At 45.0% G+C, this 19,154-nt stretch overlaps 2 long non-coding RNA genes across 11 annotated transcripts; one reads left to right on the top strand and one right to left on the bottom strand.

Annotated features, from left to right (window-relative positions):
* Window positions 1-13,886: 13,886 nt before the first annotated feature.
* On the bottom strand, window positions 13,887-18,094 carry LOC123072305 (uncharacterized). 10 transcript variants are annotated; one of them, XR_006434994.1, is made up of 6 exons: window positions 17,583-18,090; window positions 17,335-17,501; window positions 17,192-17,251; window positions 16,288-16,449; window positions 14,446-14,598; window positions 13,887-14,295 (listed from the first exon to the last, which is right to left on the bottom strand). It is a non-coding gene; the product is annotated as an uncharacterized lncRNA (long non-coding RNA). The 10 variants fall into 10 exon arrangements; XR_006434990.1 differs by lacking the exon at window positions 16,288-16,449 and having other exon boundaries at window positions 17,583-17,688; window positions 17,767-18,086; XR_006434998.1 differs by having other exon boundaries at window positions 13,887-14,325; window positions 16,288-17,251; window positions 17,583-18,094.
* Window positions 14,214-14,829, top strand: LOC123072306 (uncharacterized). The gene is made up of 3 exons (XR_006434999.1): window positions 14,214-14,395; window positions 14,472-14,582; window positions 14,733-14,829. It is a non-coding gene; the product is annotated as an uncharacterized lncRNA (long non-coding RNA).
* Window positions 18,095-19,154: the final 1,060 nt, after the last annotated feature.

Consider the following 19,154-nt stretch of genomic DNA (forward strand, 5'->3'; position numbering starts at 1 on the left):
TAAAGAGACTTGCCGGTAACGAGATTGAACAAGGTATCGGTATACCGACGTGATCTTGACGTGAGCACATGCCTTGACGTGATCTTGAAGGTGTTCAAGATGGATCAGTCAAAGAAGGAGTTCTTGCCTGAGTTGTAAGGTATGAAGTTAAGACTTAAAGCTCGACCATGGCAGAATAGAGAGAAAGGAACGAAGGTCGTCCCCTATGCTTAAGACATAGGCTCTACAGTATGCTATGCTGTGTACCGCACCTGAAGTGTGCTTTACCATGAGTCAGTCAAGGGGTACAAGAGTGATCCAAGAATGGATCACAGGACAGCGGTCAAAGTTATCCTTAGTAACTAGTGGACTAAGGAATTTTCTCAATTATGGAGGTGGTAAAAGAGTTCGTCGTAAAGGGTTACGTCGATGCAAGCTTAACACCTATCCGGATAGCTCTGAGTAGAGATACCGGATACGTATAATGGAGCAACAATTTAGAATAGCTCCAAGTAGAACAGTTATTTGGAATAGCTCCAAATAGAACATGGTAGCTGCATCTAGGAGATGACATAGAGATTTGTAAAGCACACACGGATCTGAAAGGTTCAGACCCATTGACTATAACCTCTCTCACAAGCATAACATGATCAAACCCAGAACTCATCGAGTGTTAATCACATGGTAAATGTGAACTAGATTATTGACTCTAGTAAACTCTTTGGGTGTTAGTCACATGGGGATGTGACCTTGAGTGTTAATCACATATCGATGTGAACTAGATTATTGACTCTAGTGCAAGTGGGAGACTGTTGGAAATATGCCCTAGAGGCAATAATAAATTGATTATTATTATATTTCCTTGTTCATGATAATCGTTTATTATCCATGCTAGAATTGTATTGATAGTAAACTCAGATACATGTGTGGATACATAGACAACACCATGTCCCTAGTAAGCCTCTAGTTGACTAGCTCGTTAATCAATAGATGGTTACGGTTTCCTGACCATGGACATTGGATGTCGTTGATAACGGGATCACATCATTAGGAGAATGATGTGATGGACAAGACCCAATCCTAAGCCTAGCACAAGATCATGTAGTTCGTATGCTAAAGCTTTTCTAATGTCAAGTATCATTTCCTTAGACCATGAGATTGTGCAACTCCCGGATACCGTAGGAGTGCTTTGGGTGTGCCAAACGTCACAACGTAACTGGGTGGCTATAAAGGTACACTACGGGTATCTCTGAAAGTGTCTGTTGGGTTGGCACGAATCGAGATTGGGATTTTGTCACTCCGTGTAAACGGAGAGGTATCTCTGGGCCCACTCGGTAGGACATCATCATAATGTGCACAATGTGACCAAGGGGTTGATCACGGGATGATGTGTTACGGAACGAGTAAAGAGACTTGCCGGTAACGAGATTAAACAAGGTATCGGTATATCGACGATCGAATCTCGGGCAAGTACCATACCGCTAGACAAAGGGAATTGTATACGGGATCGATTGAGTCCTTGACATCGTGGTTCATCCGATGAGATCATCGTGGAACATGTGGGAGCCAACATGGGTATCCAGATCCCGCTGTTGGTTATTGACCGGAGAACATCTCGGTCATGTCTGCATGTCTCCCGAACCCGTAGGGTCTACACACTTAAGGTTCGATGACGCTAGGGTTATAAAGGAAGCTTGTATGTGGTTACCGAATGTTGTTCGGAGTCCCGGATGAGATCCCGGACGTCACGAGGAGTTCCGGAATGGTCCGGAGGTAAAGATTTATATATAGGAAGTCCTGTTTCGGCCATCGGGACAAGTTTCGGGGTCATCGGTATTGTATCGGGACCACCGGAAGGGTCCCGGGGGCCCACCGGGTGGGGCCACCTGCCCCGGGGGGGCACATGGGCTGTAGGGGGTGCGCCTTGGCCTACATGGGCCAAGGGCACCAGCCCCTAGAGGCCCATGCGCCAAGATATAGGAAAAAGGGGAGAGTCCTAAAGGGGGAAGGCACCTCCGAGGTGCCTTAGGGAGGATGGACTCCTCCCCCCTTCTTGGCCGCACCCCTTTCTTGGAGTAAGGGGCAAGGCTGCTCCTCCCCCTTCTCCCTTGCCCCTATATATAGTGGAGGGGAGGGAGGGCATCCATACCTGAGCCCTTGGCGCCTCCCTCCCTCCCGTGACACCTCCTCCTCTCCCGTAGGTGCTTGGCGAAGCCCTGCAGGATTGCCACGCTCCTCCATCACCACCACGCCGTTGTGCTGCTGCTGGATGGAGTCTTCCTCAACCTCTCCCTCTCTCCTTGCTGGATCAAGGCGTGGGAGACATCGTCGAGCTGTACGTGTGTTGAACGCGGAGGTGCCGTCCGTTCGGCACTAGGATCATCGGTGATCTGAATCACGACGAGTACGACTCCATCAACCCCGTTCACTTGAACGCTTCCGCTTAGCGATCTACAAGGGTATGTAGATGCACTCTCCTTTCTACTCGTTGCTGGTCTCTCCATAGATAGATCTTGGTGATTCGTAGGAAATTTTTTGAATTTCTGCTACGTTCCCCAACAAAAAGTGCTCCCGAGGACACATGGGAATTATCGTCAAGCTAGTTTTCATCATGCTCATATGATTCGTGTTCGTTACTTTGATAATTTGATATGTGGATGGACCGGTGCTTGGGTACTGCCCTTTCTTGGACAAGCATCCCACTTATGATTAACCCCTATTGCAAGCATCCACAACTACAAAAGAAGTATTAAGGTAAACCTAACCATAGCATGAAACTAATAGTAGTAGTAACCTAGCCATAGTAGTAGAAGTAATAGTTGGCGAGGCAACTTCATGAAGACACGATGATGGAGATCATGATGATGGAGATCATGGTGTCATGCCGGTGACGATGATGATCATGGAGCCCCGAAGATGGAGATCAAAAGGAGCAAAGTGATGATGGCCATATCATGTCACTATTTGATTGCATGTGATGTTTATCATGTTTATACATCTTATTTGCTTAGAACGACGGTAGTAAATAAGATGATCCCTTACAACAATTTCAAGAAGTGTTCTCCCCTAACTGTGCACCGTTGCGACAGTTCGCTGTTTCAAAACATCACGTGATGATCGGGTGTTTTATTCAGACGTTCAAATACAACGGGTGTTGACGAGCCTAGCATGTACAGACATGGCCTCGGAACACATGCAAAACACTTAGGGTTAACTTGACGAGCCTAGCATGTACAGACATGGCCTCGGAACACGGAGACCGAAAGGTCGAACATGAGTCGTATAGAAGATACGATCAACATGAAGATGTTCACCGATGATGACTAGTCCGTCTCATGTGATGATCGGACACGGCCTAGTTTGACTCGGATCATGTAATCACTTAGATGACTAGAGGGATGTCTATCTGAGTGGGAGTTCATAAGATGAACTTAATTATCCTGAACATAGTCAAAAGGTTTTTGCAAATTATGTCGTAGCTCACGCTATAGTTCTACTGTTTAGATATGTTCCTAGAGAAAAATTAGTTGAAAGTTGATAGTAGCAATTATGCGGACTAGGTCCGTAAAATGAGGATTGTCCTCATTGCTTCATAGAAGGCTTATGTCCTTAATGCACCGCTCAGTGTGCTGAACCTCGAACGTTGTCTGTGGTTGTTGCGAACATCTGACATACACGTTTTGATAACTACGTGATAGTTCAGTTAGACGGTTTAGAGTTGAGGCACCAAAGACATTTTTGAAACGTCGCAAAACATATGAGATGTTTTGAGGGCTGAAATTGGGATTTCAGGCTCGTGCCCACGTCAAGAGGTATAAGACCTCCGATGACTTTCTTAACCTGCAAACTAAGGAGAAAAGCTCAATTGTTGAGCTTGTGCTCAGATTGTCTGAGTACAACAATCATTTGAATCGAGTGGGAGTTGATCTTCCAGATAAGACAGTGATGGTTCTCCAAAGTCATTGCCACCAAGCTGTTAGAGCTTCGTGATGAACTATAACATATCAGGGATAGATATGATGATCCTTGAGGTATTCGCGATGTTTGACACCGCGAAAGTAGAAATCAAGAAGGAGCATCAATTGTTGATGGTTGGTGAAACCACTAGTTTCAAGAAGGGCAAGGGCAAGAAGGGATACTTCATGAAACGGCAAATCAGCTGCTACTCTAGTGAAGAAATCCAAGGTAAAACCCAAACCCGAGACTAAGTGCTTCTGTAATAAGGGGAACAACCACTAGAGTAGAATTACCCTAGATACTTGGTAGATAAGAAGGCTGGCAAGGTCGATAGAAGTATATTGGATATACATTGTGTTAATGTGTACTAGTACTCCTAGTAGCACCAGGGTATTAGATACCGGTTCGGTTGCTAAGTGTTAGTAACTCGAAACAAAAGGCTACGGAATAAACGGAGACTAGCTAAAGGTGAGCTGACGATATGTGTTGGAAGTTTTTCCAAGCTTGATATGATCAAGCATCGCACGCTCCCTCTACCAAAGAGATTGGTGTTAAACCTAAATAATTGTTATTTGGTGTTTGCGTTGAGCGTAGACATGATTGGATTACGTCTATCGCAATACGGTTATTCATTTAAGGAGAATAATGGTTACTCTGTTTATTTGAATAATACCTTCAATGGTCTTACACCTAAAATGAATGGTTTATTAAATCTCGATCGTAGTGATACACATGTTCATGCCAAAAGATAGTAATGATAGTACCACCTACTTGTGGCACTGCCACGTAAGTCATATCGGTATAAAACGCATGAAGAAGCTCCATATTGATGGATCTTTGGGCTCACTCGTTTTTGAAAAGTTTGAGACATGCGAACCATGTCTATTGGTGTATATGCATGAAGAAACTCCATGCAAATGGACCATTTTGACTCACTTGATTTTGAATCACTTGGGACATGCAAATCATACCACATGGGCAAGATGACTGAAAAGCCTCGTTTTCAGTAAGATGGAACAAGATGGCAACTTGTTGGAAGTAACACATTTTGATGTGTGCAGTCCAATGAGTGCTGAGGCATGCAGTGAATATCGTTATGTTCTTACTTCACAGATGATTTGAGTAGATGTTGAGTATATTTACTTGATGAATCACGAGTCTAAATTATTGAAAGGTTCAAGTAATTTCAGTGTGAAGTTGAAAGATCATTGTGACAAGAGGATAAAATGTCTATGATATGATCATAGAGATGAGTATCTGAGTTACGAGTTTTGGCACACAATTAAGACATTGTGGAAATTGTTTCACAACTGATACAGCCTGGAACACCATAGTATGATGGTGTGTCCGAACATCATAGTTGCACCCTATTGGATATGATGCATACCATGATGTCTCTTATCGAACTGCCACGATAGTTTATGGGTTAGGCATTAAAGACAACCACATTCACTTTAAATAGGGCACCACGTAATTCCGTTGAGATGACACCGTATGAATTACGGTTTAGAGAAACCTAAGTTGTCGTTTCTTGAAAGGTTTGGGGTTGCGACGCTTATGTGAAAAAGTTTCAGGATTAAGCTCGAACCCAAAGCGGATAAAGTACATCTTCATAGGACACCCAAAACAGTTGGGTATACCTCCTAATTCAGATCCAAAGGCAATATGAATTGTTTCTTGAATCGGGTCCTTTTTCGAGGAAAAGTTTCTCTCGAAAAATTGAGTGGGTGGATGGTGGAGACTTGATGAGGTTATTGAACCGTCACTTCAACAAGTGTGTAGCAGGGCACAGGAAGTTGTTCCTGTGGCACGTACACCAACTGAAGTGGAAGCTTATGATAGTGATCATGAAACTTCGGATCGAGTCACTACCAAACCTCGTGGGATGACAAGGGTGCGTACTGCTTCAGAATGGTACGTAATCCTGTCTTGGAAGTCATGTTGCTAGACAACAATGAACCTACGAGCTATGGAGAAGCGATGGTGGGCCCGGATTCCGATAAATCGCTCAAGGCCATAAAACCCGAGAGAGGATCCATGTATGAAAACAAAGTGTAGACTTTGGAAGAACTACTTGATGGTCGTAAGGCTGTTAGGTACATATGGATTTTGAAAGGAAGACAAACAATGATGGTAAGTGTCACCATTGAGAAAGCTCGACTTGTCGTTAAGATGTTTTTCGACAAGTTCAAGGAGTTGACTACGATGAGACTTTCTCACTCGTAGCGATGCTAAGAGTCTATTGGAATTATATTAGCAATTACTGCATTATTTATGAAATCTTGCAGATAGGATGTCAAAACATTGTTTCCTCGATGATTTTTGAGGAAAGGTTGTATGTGATACAACCGGAAGGTTTTGTCTATCCTGAAATATGCTAATAAGTATGCAAAGCTCCAGCAATCCTTCTGAGGACTGGAGTGAGCATCTCGGAGTTGGAATGTATGCTTTGATGATGATCAAAGATTTTGGGTGTATACAAAGTTTATGAGAAACTTGTATTTCCAAAGAAGTGAGTGGGAGCACTATAGAATTTCTGATGAGTATATGTTGTTAACATATTGTTGATCGGAAATGACGTAGGATTTCTGGAAAGCATATAGGGTTATTTGGAAAGTGTTTTCAATGGAAAACCTGGATTAAGCTACTTGAACATTGAGCATCAAGATCTATAAGGATAGATCAAAACGCTTAATAGTACTTTCAAATGAGCACATGCCTTGACGTGATCTTGAAGGTGTTCAAGATGGATCAGTCAAAGAAGGAGTTCTTGCCTGAGTTGTAAGGTATGAAGTTAAGACTTAAAGCTCGACCATGGCAGAATAGAGAGAAAAGAACGAAGGTCGTCCCCTATGCTTAAGACATAGGCTCTACAGTATGCTATGCTGTGTACCGCACCTGAAGTGTGCTTTACCATGAGTCAGTCAAGGGGTACAAGAGTGATCCAAGAATGGATCACAGGACAGCGGTCAAAGTTATCCTTAGTAACTAGTGGACTAAGGAATTTTCTCAATTATGGAGGTGGTAAAAGAGTTCGTCGTAAAGGGTTACGTCGATGCGAGCTTAACACCTATCCGGATAGCTCTGAGTAGAGATACCGGATACGTATAATGGAGCAACAATTTAGAATAGCTCCAAGTAGAACAGTTATTTGGAATAGCTCCAAATAGAACGTGGTAGCTGCATCTAGGAGATGACATAGAGATTTGTAAAGCACACATGGATCTGAAAGGTTCAGACCCGTTGACTATAACCTCTCTCACAAGCATAACATGATCAAACCCAGAACTCATCGAGTGTTAATCACATGGTAAATGTGAACTAGATTATTGACTCTAGTAAACTCTTTGGGTGTTAGTCACATGGGGATGTGACCTTGAGTGTTAATCACATATCGATGTGAACTAGATTATTGACTCTAGTGCAAGTGGGAGACTGTTGGAAATATGCCCTAGAGGCAATAATAAATTGATTATTATTATATTTCCTTGTTCATGATAATCGTTTATTATCCATGCTAGAATTGTATTGATAGGAAACTCAGATACATGTGTGGATACATAGACAACACCATGTCCCTAGTAAGCCTCTAGTTGACTAGCTCGTTAATCAATAGATGGTTACGGTTTCCTGACCATGGACATTGGATGTCGTTGATAACGGGATCACATCATTAGGAGAATGATGTGATGGACAAGACCCAATCCTAAGCCTAGCACAAGATCAAGTAGTTCGTATGCTAAAGCTTTTCTAATGTCAAGTATCATTTCCTTAGACCATGAGATTGTGCAACTCCCGGATACCGTAGGAGTGCTTTGGGTGTGCCAAACGTCACAACGTAACTGGGTGGCTATAAAGGTACACTACGGGTATCTCTGAAAGTGTCTGTTGGGTTGGCACGAATCGAGATTGGGATTTTGTCACTCCGTGTAAACGGAGAGGTATCTCTGGGCCCACTCGGTAGGACATCATCATAATGTGCACAATGTGACCAAGGGGTTGATCACGGGATGATGTGTTACGGAACGAGTAAAGAGACTTGCCGGTAACGAGATTGAACAAGGTATCGGTATACCGACGATCGAATCTCGGGCAAGTACCATACCACTAGACAAAGGGAATTGTATACGGGATTGATTGAGTCCTTGACATCGTGGTTCATCCGATGAGATCATCGTGGAACATGTGGGAGCCAACATGGGTATCCAGATCCCGCTGTTGGTTATTGACCGGAGAACATCTCGGTCATGACTACATGTCTCCCGAACCCGTAGGGTCTACACACTTAAGGTTCGATGACGCTAGGGTTATAAAGGAAGTTTGTATGTGGTTACCGAATGTTGTTCGGAGTCCCGGATGAGATCCCGGACGTCACGAGGAGTTCCGGAATGGTCCGGAGGTAAAGATTTATATATAGGAAGTCCTGTTTCGGCCATCGGGACAAGTTTCGGGGTCATCGGTATTGTACCGGGACCACCGGAAGGGTCCCGGGGGCCCACCGGGTGGGGCCACCTGCCCGGGGGGGCCACATGGGCTGTAGGGGGTGTGCCTTGGCCTACATGGGCCAAGGGCACCAGCCCCAAGAGGCCCATGCGCCTAGGGAACCCTAGAGGGAAGAGTCCTCAAGGGGGAAGGCACCTCCGAGGTGCCTTGGGGAGGATGGACTCCTCCCCCCCTCTTGGCCGCACCCCTTTCTTGGAGTAGGGGGCAAGGCTGCGCCTCCCCCCTCTCCCCTGCCCCTATATATAGTGGAGGGGAGGGAGGGCATCCATACCTGAGCCCTTGGCGCCTCCCTTCCTCCCGTGACACCTCCTCCTCTCCCGTAGGTGCTTGGCGAAGCCCTGCAGGATTGCCACGCTCCTCCATCACCACCACGCCGTTGTGCTGCTGCTGGATGGAGTCTTCCTCAACCTCTCCCTCTCTCCTTGCTGGATCAAGGCATGGGAGACATCGTCGAGCTGTACGTGTGTTGAACGCGGAGGTGCCGTCCGTTCGGCACTAGGATCATCGGTGATCTGAATCACGACGAGTACGACTCCATCAACCCCGTTCACTTGAACGCTTCCGCTTAGCGATCTACAAGGGTATGTAGATGCACTCTCCTTTCTACTCATTGCTGGTCTCTCCATAGATAGATCTTGGTGATTCGTAGGAAATTTTTGAATTTCTGCTACGTTCCCCAACAAAAAGCGCTCCCGAGGACACATGGGAATTATCGTCAAGCTAGTTTTCATCATGCTCATATGATTCGTGTTCGTTACTTTGATAATTTGATATGTGGATGGACCGGTGCTTGGGTACTGCCCTTTCTTGGACAAGCATCCCACTTATGATTAACCCCTATTGCAAGCATCCACAACTACAAAAGAAGTATTAAGGTAAACCTAACCATAGCATGAAACATATGGATCCAAATCAGCCCCTTACGAAACAACTCATAAACTAGGGTTTAAGCTTTTGTCACTCTAGCAACCCATCAGCTACTTATTACTTCCCAATGCCTTCCTCTAGGCCCAAATAATGGTGAAGTGTCATGTAGTTGACGTTCACATAACACCACTAGAGGAGAGACAACATACATCTCATCAAAATATCGAACGAATACCAAATTCACATGACTACTAATAGCAAGACTTCTCCCATGTCCTCCGGAACAAACGTAACTACTCACAAAGCATATTCATGTTCATAATCAGAGGGGTATTAATATGCGTTAAGGATCTGAACATATGATCTTCTACCAAATAAACCAACTAGCATCAACTACAAGGAGTAATCAACACTACTAGCAACCCACAAGTACCAAACTGAGGTTTTGCTACAAAGATTGGATACAAGAGATGAACAAGGGTTTGAGAGGAGATGGTGTTGGTGAAGATGTTGATGGATATTGACCCCCTCCCGATGAGAGGATCGTTGGTGATGACGATGGTGATGATTTCCCACTGCCGGAGGGAAGTTTCCCCGGCAGAACAGCTCCGCCGGAGCCCTAGATTGGTTCCGCCTCGTGGCAGCGGGTTTCGTCCCATAAGCTTGCTTATGATTTTTTCCAGGGTAAAAGCCTTCATATAGCAGAAGATGGCCACTGGAGGGCTGCCAGGGGGCCCACGAGGCAGGGGGCGCGCCCCCACCCTCGTGGCCAGGGTGTGTGCCCCCTCTGGTACTTCTTCCACTCAATATTTATCATTAATTCCAAAAATGACTTTCGTGGAGTTTCAGGACTTTTGGAGCTGTGCAGAATATGTCTCCAATATTTGCTCCTTTTCCAGCCCAGAATCACAGCTGCCGGCATTCTCCCTCTTCATGTAAACCTTGTAAACTAAGAGAGAATAGGCAGAAGTATTGTGACATAATGTGTAATAACAGCCCATAATGCAATAAGTATCGATATAAAAGCATGATGCAAAATGGACGTATCAGTTAGCACAACAACTCGAGGAAATACATGCATTTTTATCATGGCAACAAGATATAGCAAGCATATCATCATGATATTTAGTCAAGAATTTCTACATGATATGCACGGACTCTCAACACAAGCATGTGAAACATTTGGAGTGCTCAAACTGCTAAAGTCCAAAGATGAAGCATTGCAATAAGAAAGTGATGAAGGATAATCAACAATAAGCCCACTATCATCATTGCAATGAACACCACCACTCACCATGTTATTACCTTGTGGCAAGCCACATGTAGGTGAAGTATAAGAAGTTGAGAACACTATATGACCGGAGGTGGAGGGAGGAAAATTATCCTCACAAATCTTGGAAACACCATATTTATCTTTAAGCTTAGTCCACAACTCAAGAGCATCCCGAAACGACATGAGTTGAAATATAACTACGTTGCTCAAAGCATCAAAAAGCACATTAGCAGCTTGAGCATTAACATAAGAGTTTTTCTCACCCTCTATAGATAATCTTTGAGGATCCTTCAGAGGAGAAACCCACATATCTAAAATTCACTCTAAACACGGGTCAATGGCCCAAAAATGATTAAGCATGCGAATAACCCAAACATCAAACTTTGTGCCATCAAAACTAAGAGTGTCAGAGAATCCTATTCCCCTAGTCGACATCCTTACTCTCTAGGCGGTTAAGCCAGACAAAGAGAGAGGAGGCTCTAATACCAATTAAAAGATCGAGGATGTCCTAAGGTGAGATATCTCCGTCTCCATATTTTTACTATCTTCAAAACTGAGCTTCACTAAGACATACCGTCTTGCATGGTAGGGGATGCACTACTCAAATTGTAAAAAATGGAAATTATGCATTGAAGCAAAAAAAAGCACAAGTAATGCTTCATTATGAAAAAAATACTTATCATCAGTACGGACCGTAAAAACTTTGAAGGTCTCATCTAGCTTGATGGGGAAGAACCTATCATTTTCCAGGTGAGGCATGTCGCACATATACCCTGGTTGTCGCTGCAGTAATCGCACTCAGGGATCCTATCATCTAAGACATGTCTTGTGTTCATGATTCAAAGATTAAAAATTGATAACAATTACCAGGAAGTAGACACACAGATCACTATTCAGCACGCGTTAACTTTCGGTCTGTCGAGTCTTCCTTGAAAACTCACATCTCACTTGGTGTATATGGTGGGTACTCCCTCTCTCATATATTCGACCATTGGTGATGGTCACTCCTCCCTTCGTTCCCGACTGCATTACACCAAAATGTCTAGCACACGGGAACGGAGGAGAAGACACCCCGACGACAATGGTTGGGATTCTTCCTCTCTCATATATCGACCATCGGTGATGGTCACTACTCCTCCTTCCCCTAGTGCATTACAAAGATCTAGCACAAGGAGAACAAGGAGAAGTGATCCCCACGACAACAGTCGGGATTCTTCCTCTCTCATATATGATGGACTCCGCCTTACTGATTTTTCGACCGTCGGTGATGGTTGCTACTCCTCCTTCCCTAGTGCATTAAGAAGGTCTAGCAAAAAAACAAGAAGGAGAAGCGACCCCCACGACGACAGGCGGAATTCTTCCCCTCTCATATATCGACCGTCACACAAGGAGCCCCAATAGACTGAAAGTCAACTCGTTACATATATCGAGCAATGACATAAAAAATGGCCTATGTTTAGCCGGAATATCATTTAATTACTATTCCCGCAAATCACGGGCACTTGATATTTCCTAATTTATAGCACAAGTCTTGCTGAAATCCACAAAACAAATCGGTATGACCTTTGCCAAAAACAGGACGTATCGAGCACCTAAAATTTGCCGGAACGGAAATGAATCAACATTCCGGCAAAATATGGGCCATTCAGAGTTTCCCTGCAATAGAAAGAGACATATGTGGCCATCTTTGGTACCACATACACATCAATTCAGAATCAACATGTTCATACACATACACATGTCCAAATAGCACAAAATATCAACATTGAAAGGACCTCATACAAACTTTGGCAAACATAACTTTGATGACCTAGATTGAAAGTATCTCTCTCTCTAAATTTGGCAAGCATAATTTTGATGACCTACATTTACTAGTTTTCTACTCTATTCAAAAGGCCTACGTTTAGTAATTTTCTATTCTATTCAAAAGACGTACATTTACAGAAAATTTTCTATTCCATTAAAAAAAATCTACATTCTATTGTATTCCATTCAAAATCTACTAGTTTTATACTCTATTCAAAATCTACATTCTATATTATATTCCATTCAAAAAAACTATTCTATTAAAAAACCTACATTCTAGAAGAATAGAGGGAGGAGGGAGGGAGGAGGGAGGGAGGGAGGTGGAGGGAGGAGGGAGGAGCTACCTCGGTGGAGGAGGAGCGGGAGAGTCGGTGGCCGACCGCGGTGGTGGCGGCGGGAGGCGGCGACGCCGAGGAGAGAGGAGAGTGCGAGAGAGTGAGAGTGAGAGTGATGAGAGATTAGGAAATGGACGATTAGGTAGGGGATAAGGTGAGCTTAGCCGTAGCGCGGGTACGTGGACCACGCTACTGCTAAGTTGTAGCGCGGGCCTTTAACCGGCGCTGATGTTAAATTGGGCCCACCAGCTGGCCTATGTAAGAGTAGTGGCAACGTGGGCTATAGGGCTCACGCTACAGTTAGCATGTTACTTGTAGCGCGGGTTATATGACCCGCGTTGCTACTATGGCTCGACTTGGCGTATCTTGGGGCACACTTAGACGCAGCGCTTGTTGTGGCCACCCTCGCTACTACTACCATGTGCCTGTAGTGTGGGTTACTGACCCACGCTACTACTACTTAACATCAACGCCGGTCACTTACCTATCGCTACTGCTTGGCATCTACCTATAAGGTATTTTCTAGTAGTGTATCTTTGACCATTATTTTTTAGACAAAAAATAATCAAAATTAATATAATACAAATAATTTTCATGAAAATCCTAAAGATATTGTTTTCAATTATAAATCTATGTTTTTTTACACTTCTAAAGGTAAACAATTTAGTATTTATTAGTAGTCATTGTATCAAAAATGCATAGGTGAATATGGCGCCACGCGAAGTCTTTATCTCACCATCCATTTGTCTCAGATTTGTATCGTATTCATACCATAAGCAGTGCATATCACGTATATTGAATATTCCTCCTTGCAGTATTGAATCTGTATTCCACAAAACAATCAATGCATAAGGGGCCACATGCTTGACAAACGTGACCCAACTCATTTACTAGGAGCAGACCTCATTTACTAGGCACAGGTTGGGAATGTTAACTGCATTTGAAGCTTGCACCACCATCTCTCTCAATCCAGCGTCGTTGAAGTTGGAAAGTGAGGTATTATAGTGTCATCACATTTACTAGGTACAGGTGAGGATTAATGCACCACACTGCCCTCGTCTTAATGTGTGCTGCTCCACTACATCTCCACTACTATTAAACAATCAAACAAGAACTTTGTTACGTGCACCCCGCAAAACGTACACAGATACATCAGCACCACAGGATGAAGCCCACACGACCCAATCCAACAGTCATCATTAATTTATTCAAGATCTGGTGTGCGCTTAGCAGTTTCAATAGACTGACCATACTCCACAAGAGGAAAATATGAAACTCTCCGTCCCGCATCCGCAGCCCCTCAAATCACGCTAATCTAACCATCTAACCAACTCGCAAAAAAAGGAAATCGGACCTAATCGTGTCCCTGGCCCCACTCCCTGCCTTTCCTCGCCACCGCCCCAGACGAAGCTCAGCAGTCATGTCGCCTCCCTGCACGGCGGCCTGGATCCCTGCATCGCATCGTCGCCTCGCTGGACGGTTCCCTCGCCGTCCTGCACCGCATCGAGGCCTCCCTGCCGGCCTCCCTCGCCGCCCTACACCGCACCGTCGAGTGGGCGGCCGCTCCTCCTTCACCTACAATCAAATATTCACGGATCGGCCAGGCTACAACAAGATTATTATGCATCATCTGCATGAGTTCTGGAGCAGTAGGCAGCCCCATCAGATTGGCCAGGTATGATTTCGACGGCCAATGAAGACCCACCTAACAAGATACAGCCTCACCTTCGTTTCTAATATCCGTCCGACAGATCGCCAGTGCCTAGGAGCCTGCTCCGGCACCCGTGCCGCCGCGCCCGCCCTGAAATTCCCCTGAACCAGTCAGCCACACGCAACCATAATTCTTCCCTGCACTTCTTCAGGTTCGACTTCTTTGACCTGTTGCAACATTAGTCAGGATTAGAATTTTGACAACAGAGTTCTAAAAAATAAATAGTTGCACAGCAGAATGCTATAAGCCGTTCGTTTCACATCTCATTAAAGGTTTCTATGTTGAAAAATGATGAATGCAGGGCCTAACGTCCAAATTTCAGGGGTTAAGGTACCCCAACTCAGCAGAATACGTGACCCATGTTGCACAATTGAAGATGGTTCGTTCGTCGATTTAGGCCCTGTTCGGTAGTCGCCCGCTCCCGGAATCTGCGGAGCGGGGGAAGTGCAGCTCGGTCGTTTTGAACTGCAGCTCCGCCAACTCCGCTCCTGGAGTTGTGGAGCGGAGTGGTACCGAATAGGGCCTTAATTATGTTGCAACTGTGTCGACAATGTTTATTTGACCGTACATTCGGGTTCTCTTTCCTTTGTTCAGGTATGCAGCCTTTTACTAGCTCAAATCAACTTGAAAAATACGCCGGATAATGATAAGAGAGGCTCTGTTGAACATGGTACTCAAAACACTAAAAACCTGCAAATTACTTTTGTCGATCCTACGTCTACTACAATACCTACATTGTTATGCTCTACTAATCTTATGGTTTTCTATCCTGGGCAATGACCAGACAAATGATTCATACATGATGACACATCAAGATGTAGCTTTTGAATCGTACCAACTTGGGCGCAATACTCCCATAGCAAATACTGATGAATACATGAATTTTGTTCTTAGAGAATGCATGCATCTCTAAGATAAGGAATTTAGCTCCATACAGGATGACGCACCAAGATGGGTATTAAAGAGAGCTACAACTTATTTGGAACATGATATGGTGAGCCTCAGTTCCGTACATATTACTATTAATTCAATCGAGGACGGATGTTTGTATAGATGGGACCTAAACTAAAAAAATGCCTATTTTCAGATATTCGTTCTAGCTGTTGCATGAATAAACATTGAAGACTTTATTGGTACCTAGCAGTTAAAAATACCAAGGTGCAGTGTATCCAGGTGCTCGACTCGCTAGGCCCAGGAATGCACCGCAAAGACCTCACCACTATGGTTAGTTATTAGTCCGACTTCACCATCGTTTGATAAGACCATAATGCGGTGGAGAATCACATGGGCAGATGACCCCCTATGGCGGCAGGAGAGAGTCCTCTTATTTCTTATTTGGGGACAAAGAATGCAAGGGTAAGAACACCTTACTACTGGTGAAGGAATGCTTAGTCCGTGGCTGCTGTATGCACAGATGCATGCCCTCTTGCCGGCAAAACAGCAGCAACAGTCACCTCTGCTCTTACTTAATATATTTACAGTTGTGTCTCTGAAATATATTTATGGGTCAAATTCAGGATCAGGCGAGGCATGTAGACCTCGGAACTATGTACGATATTTTATACCAATGGTGTGTTGAAATCTTATTTATGAATGAACTGGATTGCTAATTTGCTATGCAGTACTAATAATAATACACTGAACTTATAGTGCTTGCATGTTATAATTCCCCTCTAAGGAAATTTGTTTGCAAGTTTAAATGTATCTTTGGATATCACCCAAATCCAGCAGGCTAGCACTAGCATAGGCAAGATTAACTCTACTCAACCCCGACGTGAGGCACACAATAGAGTAACCCAACTCGACTAAATCGCAAAACATAAGGAACCTTTATCCAACTGAGCTGTTAGCATTACCTGGTCGCCATGGCCTGAAGGATGTTGGAGGGAATATGATTGCCATGGAGGATGTCACCCGCAAACTCTTACACATTAGCATGGCCTTAACATAGTTTAGGACCCGGCTCTTATGTCTTCTGACCGCTTCAAATTCCTCATGGCAGGACATGCTATCAGTTCCTAGAAGAAAGTGGTGGTCGAGTAGGAAGAGGGAGGAGATGCAAACATCACTGCTAATCCGACCAGTTCAGGAAACACATAAAGATAATATGTATCCTTTGAGCAATAGGATCAGCTTCATGTCCATATGGTCACTACACATGCCATGCAGGCGGCAAGATATGGGCATGTCCATCAACGACTTCAATGACGACGAGATCAACGTGGTGCAGCACAACTCTGTCTGAGTCAGCAGCAGCGAATTGTTTCTACGGAGGTCTAATCCTTTTCGGTACCAGTCAAAATCCAACTTTTTATTGCTATTTCGCAATGCACTCTTGTGTGCATAATTATTTAAAACTGAAAACATCTGGAGTACACCTGATCCATTCTAATTCTAAAGACTAAAGAAGTTGCACTTCCTGCTTCCAGAGCGTAAAATGGTGCATTTGAATGATTGTTTGTTGGGACTAAGCAGATTTAGCATATCCTTCTTTTCATGTACCTATCCTAATAGGTGAGAGCATCAAGGAGATTTGGTTGATCTATCATGAACCCGTTTAGTATATATATTTTTGCAGTACAATGCTTGCGGTAAGACATCTAAGAAATATTTGGAGTTGCCGACTAAGGTAATCTGGAAGTTTGAATTAGTAAACAAATATACCCAACCATCACTTCAAGGAAATGCTCCATAGACAACTACATGGATTTCTTAGAACAATAAAAATACTGTACAATGCATCTCAGAATCAAAACATACTCTTCGATTCAGACTTGTTGCTCCCATCCCCTTTCGGCACCTCCTTCTCCTTCAAAAAATCTGAACCATTCAGGGCTGCATCATCAACAAAGGCACCAACTAAGAGGATGAAAGGAAAATCATAGGCTTGGAAGAAAGCTTACTCATTTTTAACTGGTCGGAGAACAACTGTCTGTGAGTTGGCGAGCAGGGACCTCCAGTCTCAGACCTTCCCGACCCATTGGCTGCCGCGACACACGAGACACAACAACGGCGGCGGCCGCGAAGGCAGCGCCAAACGGAACACACCATGTCCCCTGAGCAGCTAACCCTAGGCGATGAACATTGCACACAGTGAGGCTACGCACCGATTTGACGGGGACGAGCAGGCGGCGGGGTTGGAGAGACTAACCTGGACCCGTACGAGCGAGGAGAAGCATAGGGAGGGCCCCGAGCAGCAGCACATCCATGGAAAGAAGGAACTAGAGGTCGCGAGCAGCAGCTGCTCCTGCTCCAGACTGAATCGAACAAGCAAAAAGATGGTGTCGGAGAGCAGAGCATCCGGATCGAGGGGAGAAGAAGAGTTGGAACCGGACCTTGATGGCGTCTCGAGCAGGGGGGAGGGAGGATTCACGGCGCGCGGGAGAAGGTGGAGACGCTCATGGCGGCGACGGAGAGTGCATCAGGAGGAGGGAGGACCCCGGTGTCGCCGGCGAGCATGCCGAGCTCGAGCGCCTCCTCGAGCACTTCGGGGATCGGATATGAAGAAGGGGCGGGGCAGGGAAGAGCATGGGCCTATGTGTCCGCCGACAATGGTGACGAATGGGAGGGGCGCCCACCAGAGAGTGCCGGCTGTGGATGGGGGACCTAGCGTGTGGCAACAGAGGAGGAGGTAGGAAGGGAAGAATGGGGAAGATAAGAAATGTGAGGGGACTGAGGAAGGTTGACTGAGTTTTTTTAGCCGACTGAGTTTTTTTAATACTACTACTTCTTACTAATAATACTTCTATTAGGCAGTGACCAGGGAGGGATTGTGAGTGGGTGCGGCATTGTCCATAAAAAAAGAAGGACGCCAATAATTGCCACACATGTGGGCGTTAAGAAATCTGCCCACATGTTTTGTGTGGTGCCTAAGAGGACCAGCTCACACGTCTGTGTGTGGGCAAAACAATTAGCGCCCACACGCCTCTTTTTTTCCTCCCGGTCCCTCTTACACACGTGCGTGTGGGCGAAATAGATAACACACATACGCCCGGTACGTCAGGCCTCGTACCTCATGGTCCCGCACGCCCCACGTGACACTTTACCGCGCGCCCCACAGTTTCCATGGGCCGGACCCTCGTCATGTTCGTTTAAGTGCAGTTTCCATGTCGCTGAACTACGGTTGCCATGTCGGACAACTACAGTTGCCATGTTTGCTCAACTGCAGTTGCCATCTCAGGTCAAAGTTCCAGATTGCTATTTTTTGAATAACTACAACTGTTGTCATGTGTGGTCTGGTCTACTGCAGTTGCCATGATTTCAAAACTTTAGGAGTTGCCACCTACTAACACTAGGCAGTTGCCATGTAGCGCTACAAAAGAAGGCATGGCAAAAAACATGTTCGGGTAAAAGAGAGAGTTGACATGTGCTCACAAGCACGCCAGGGCAGTTGCCATTTAAAAAGAAAGAGTTTCCATCTGCTTACGTGCACGTTAGGGCAGTTTGCCATGTACCATGCAAAACATATGGCAATTGACATGTTCGGGTAAAAAAAGAGAGAGATGCCATCTGCTTGCAATCATACTAGGGCAGTTGCCATGTACACTGCAAAACGCATGGCAACTGGCAGCTTGGGTGTGGGAGAGGAGGCGGGTGTGTGGGCGAGATGGCAAATGCCCACACACCAGCCCTTGTGCGTGACTGAAAAACTGGTGTGTAGGCGAACTGCTAAACGCCCACACATCGGCCCCTCCGTGTGGTAAAACGGATGTGTGGGCGACCT

This window comes from Triticum aestivum, chromosome 3B (genome assembly GCF_018294505.1).
Source record: "Triticum aestivum cultivar Chinese Spring chromosome 3B, IWGSC CS RefSeq v2.1, whole genome shotgun sequence".
NCBI lineage: Eukaryota > Viridiplantae > Streptophyta > Magnoliopsida > Poales > Poaceae > Triticum > Triticum aestivum.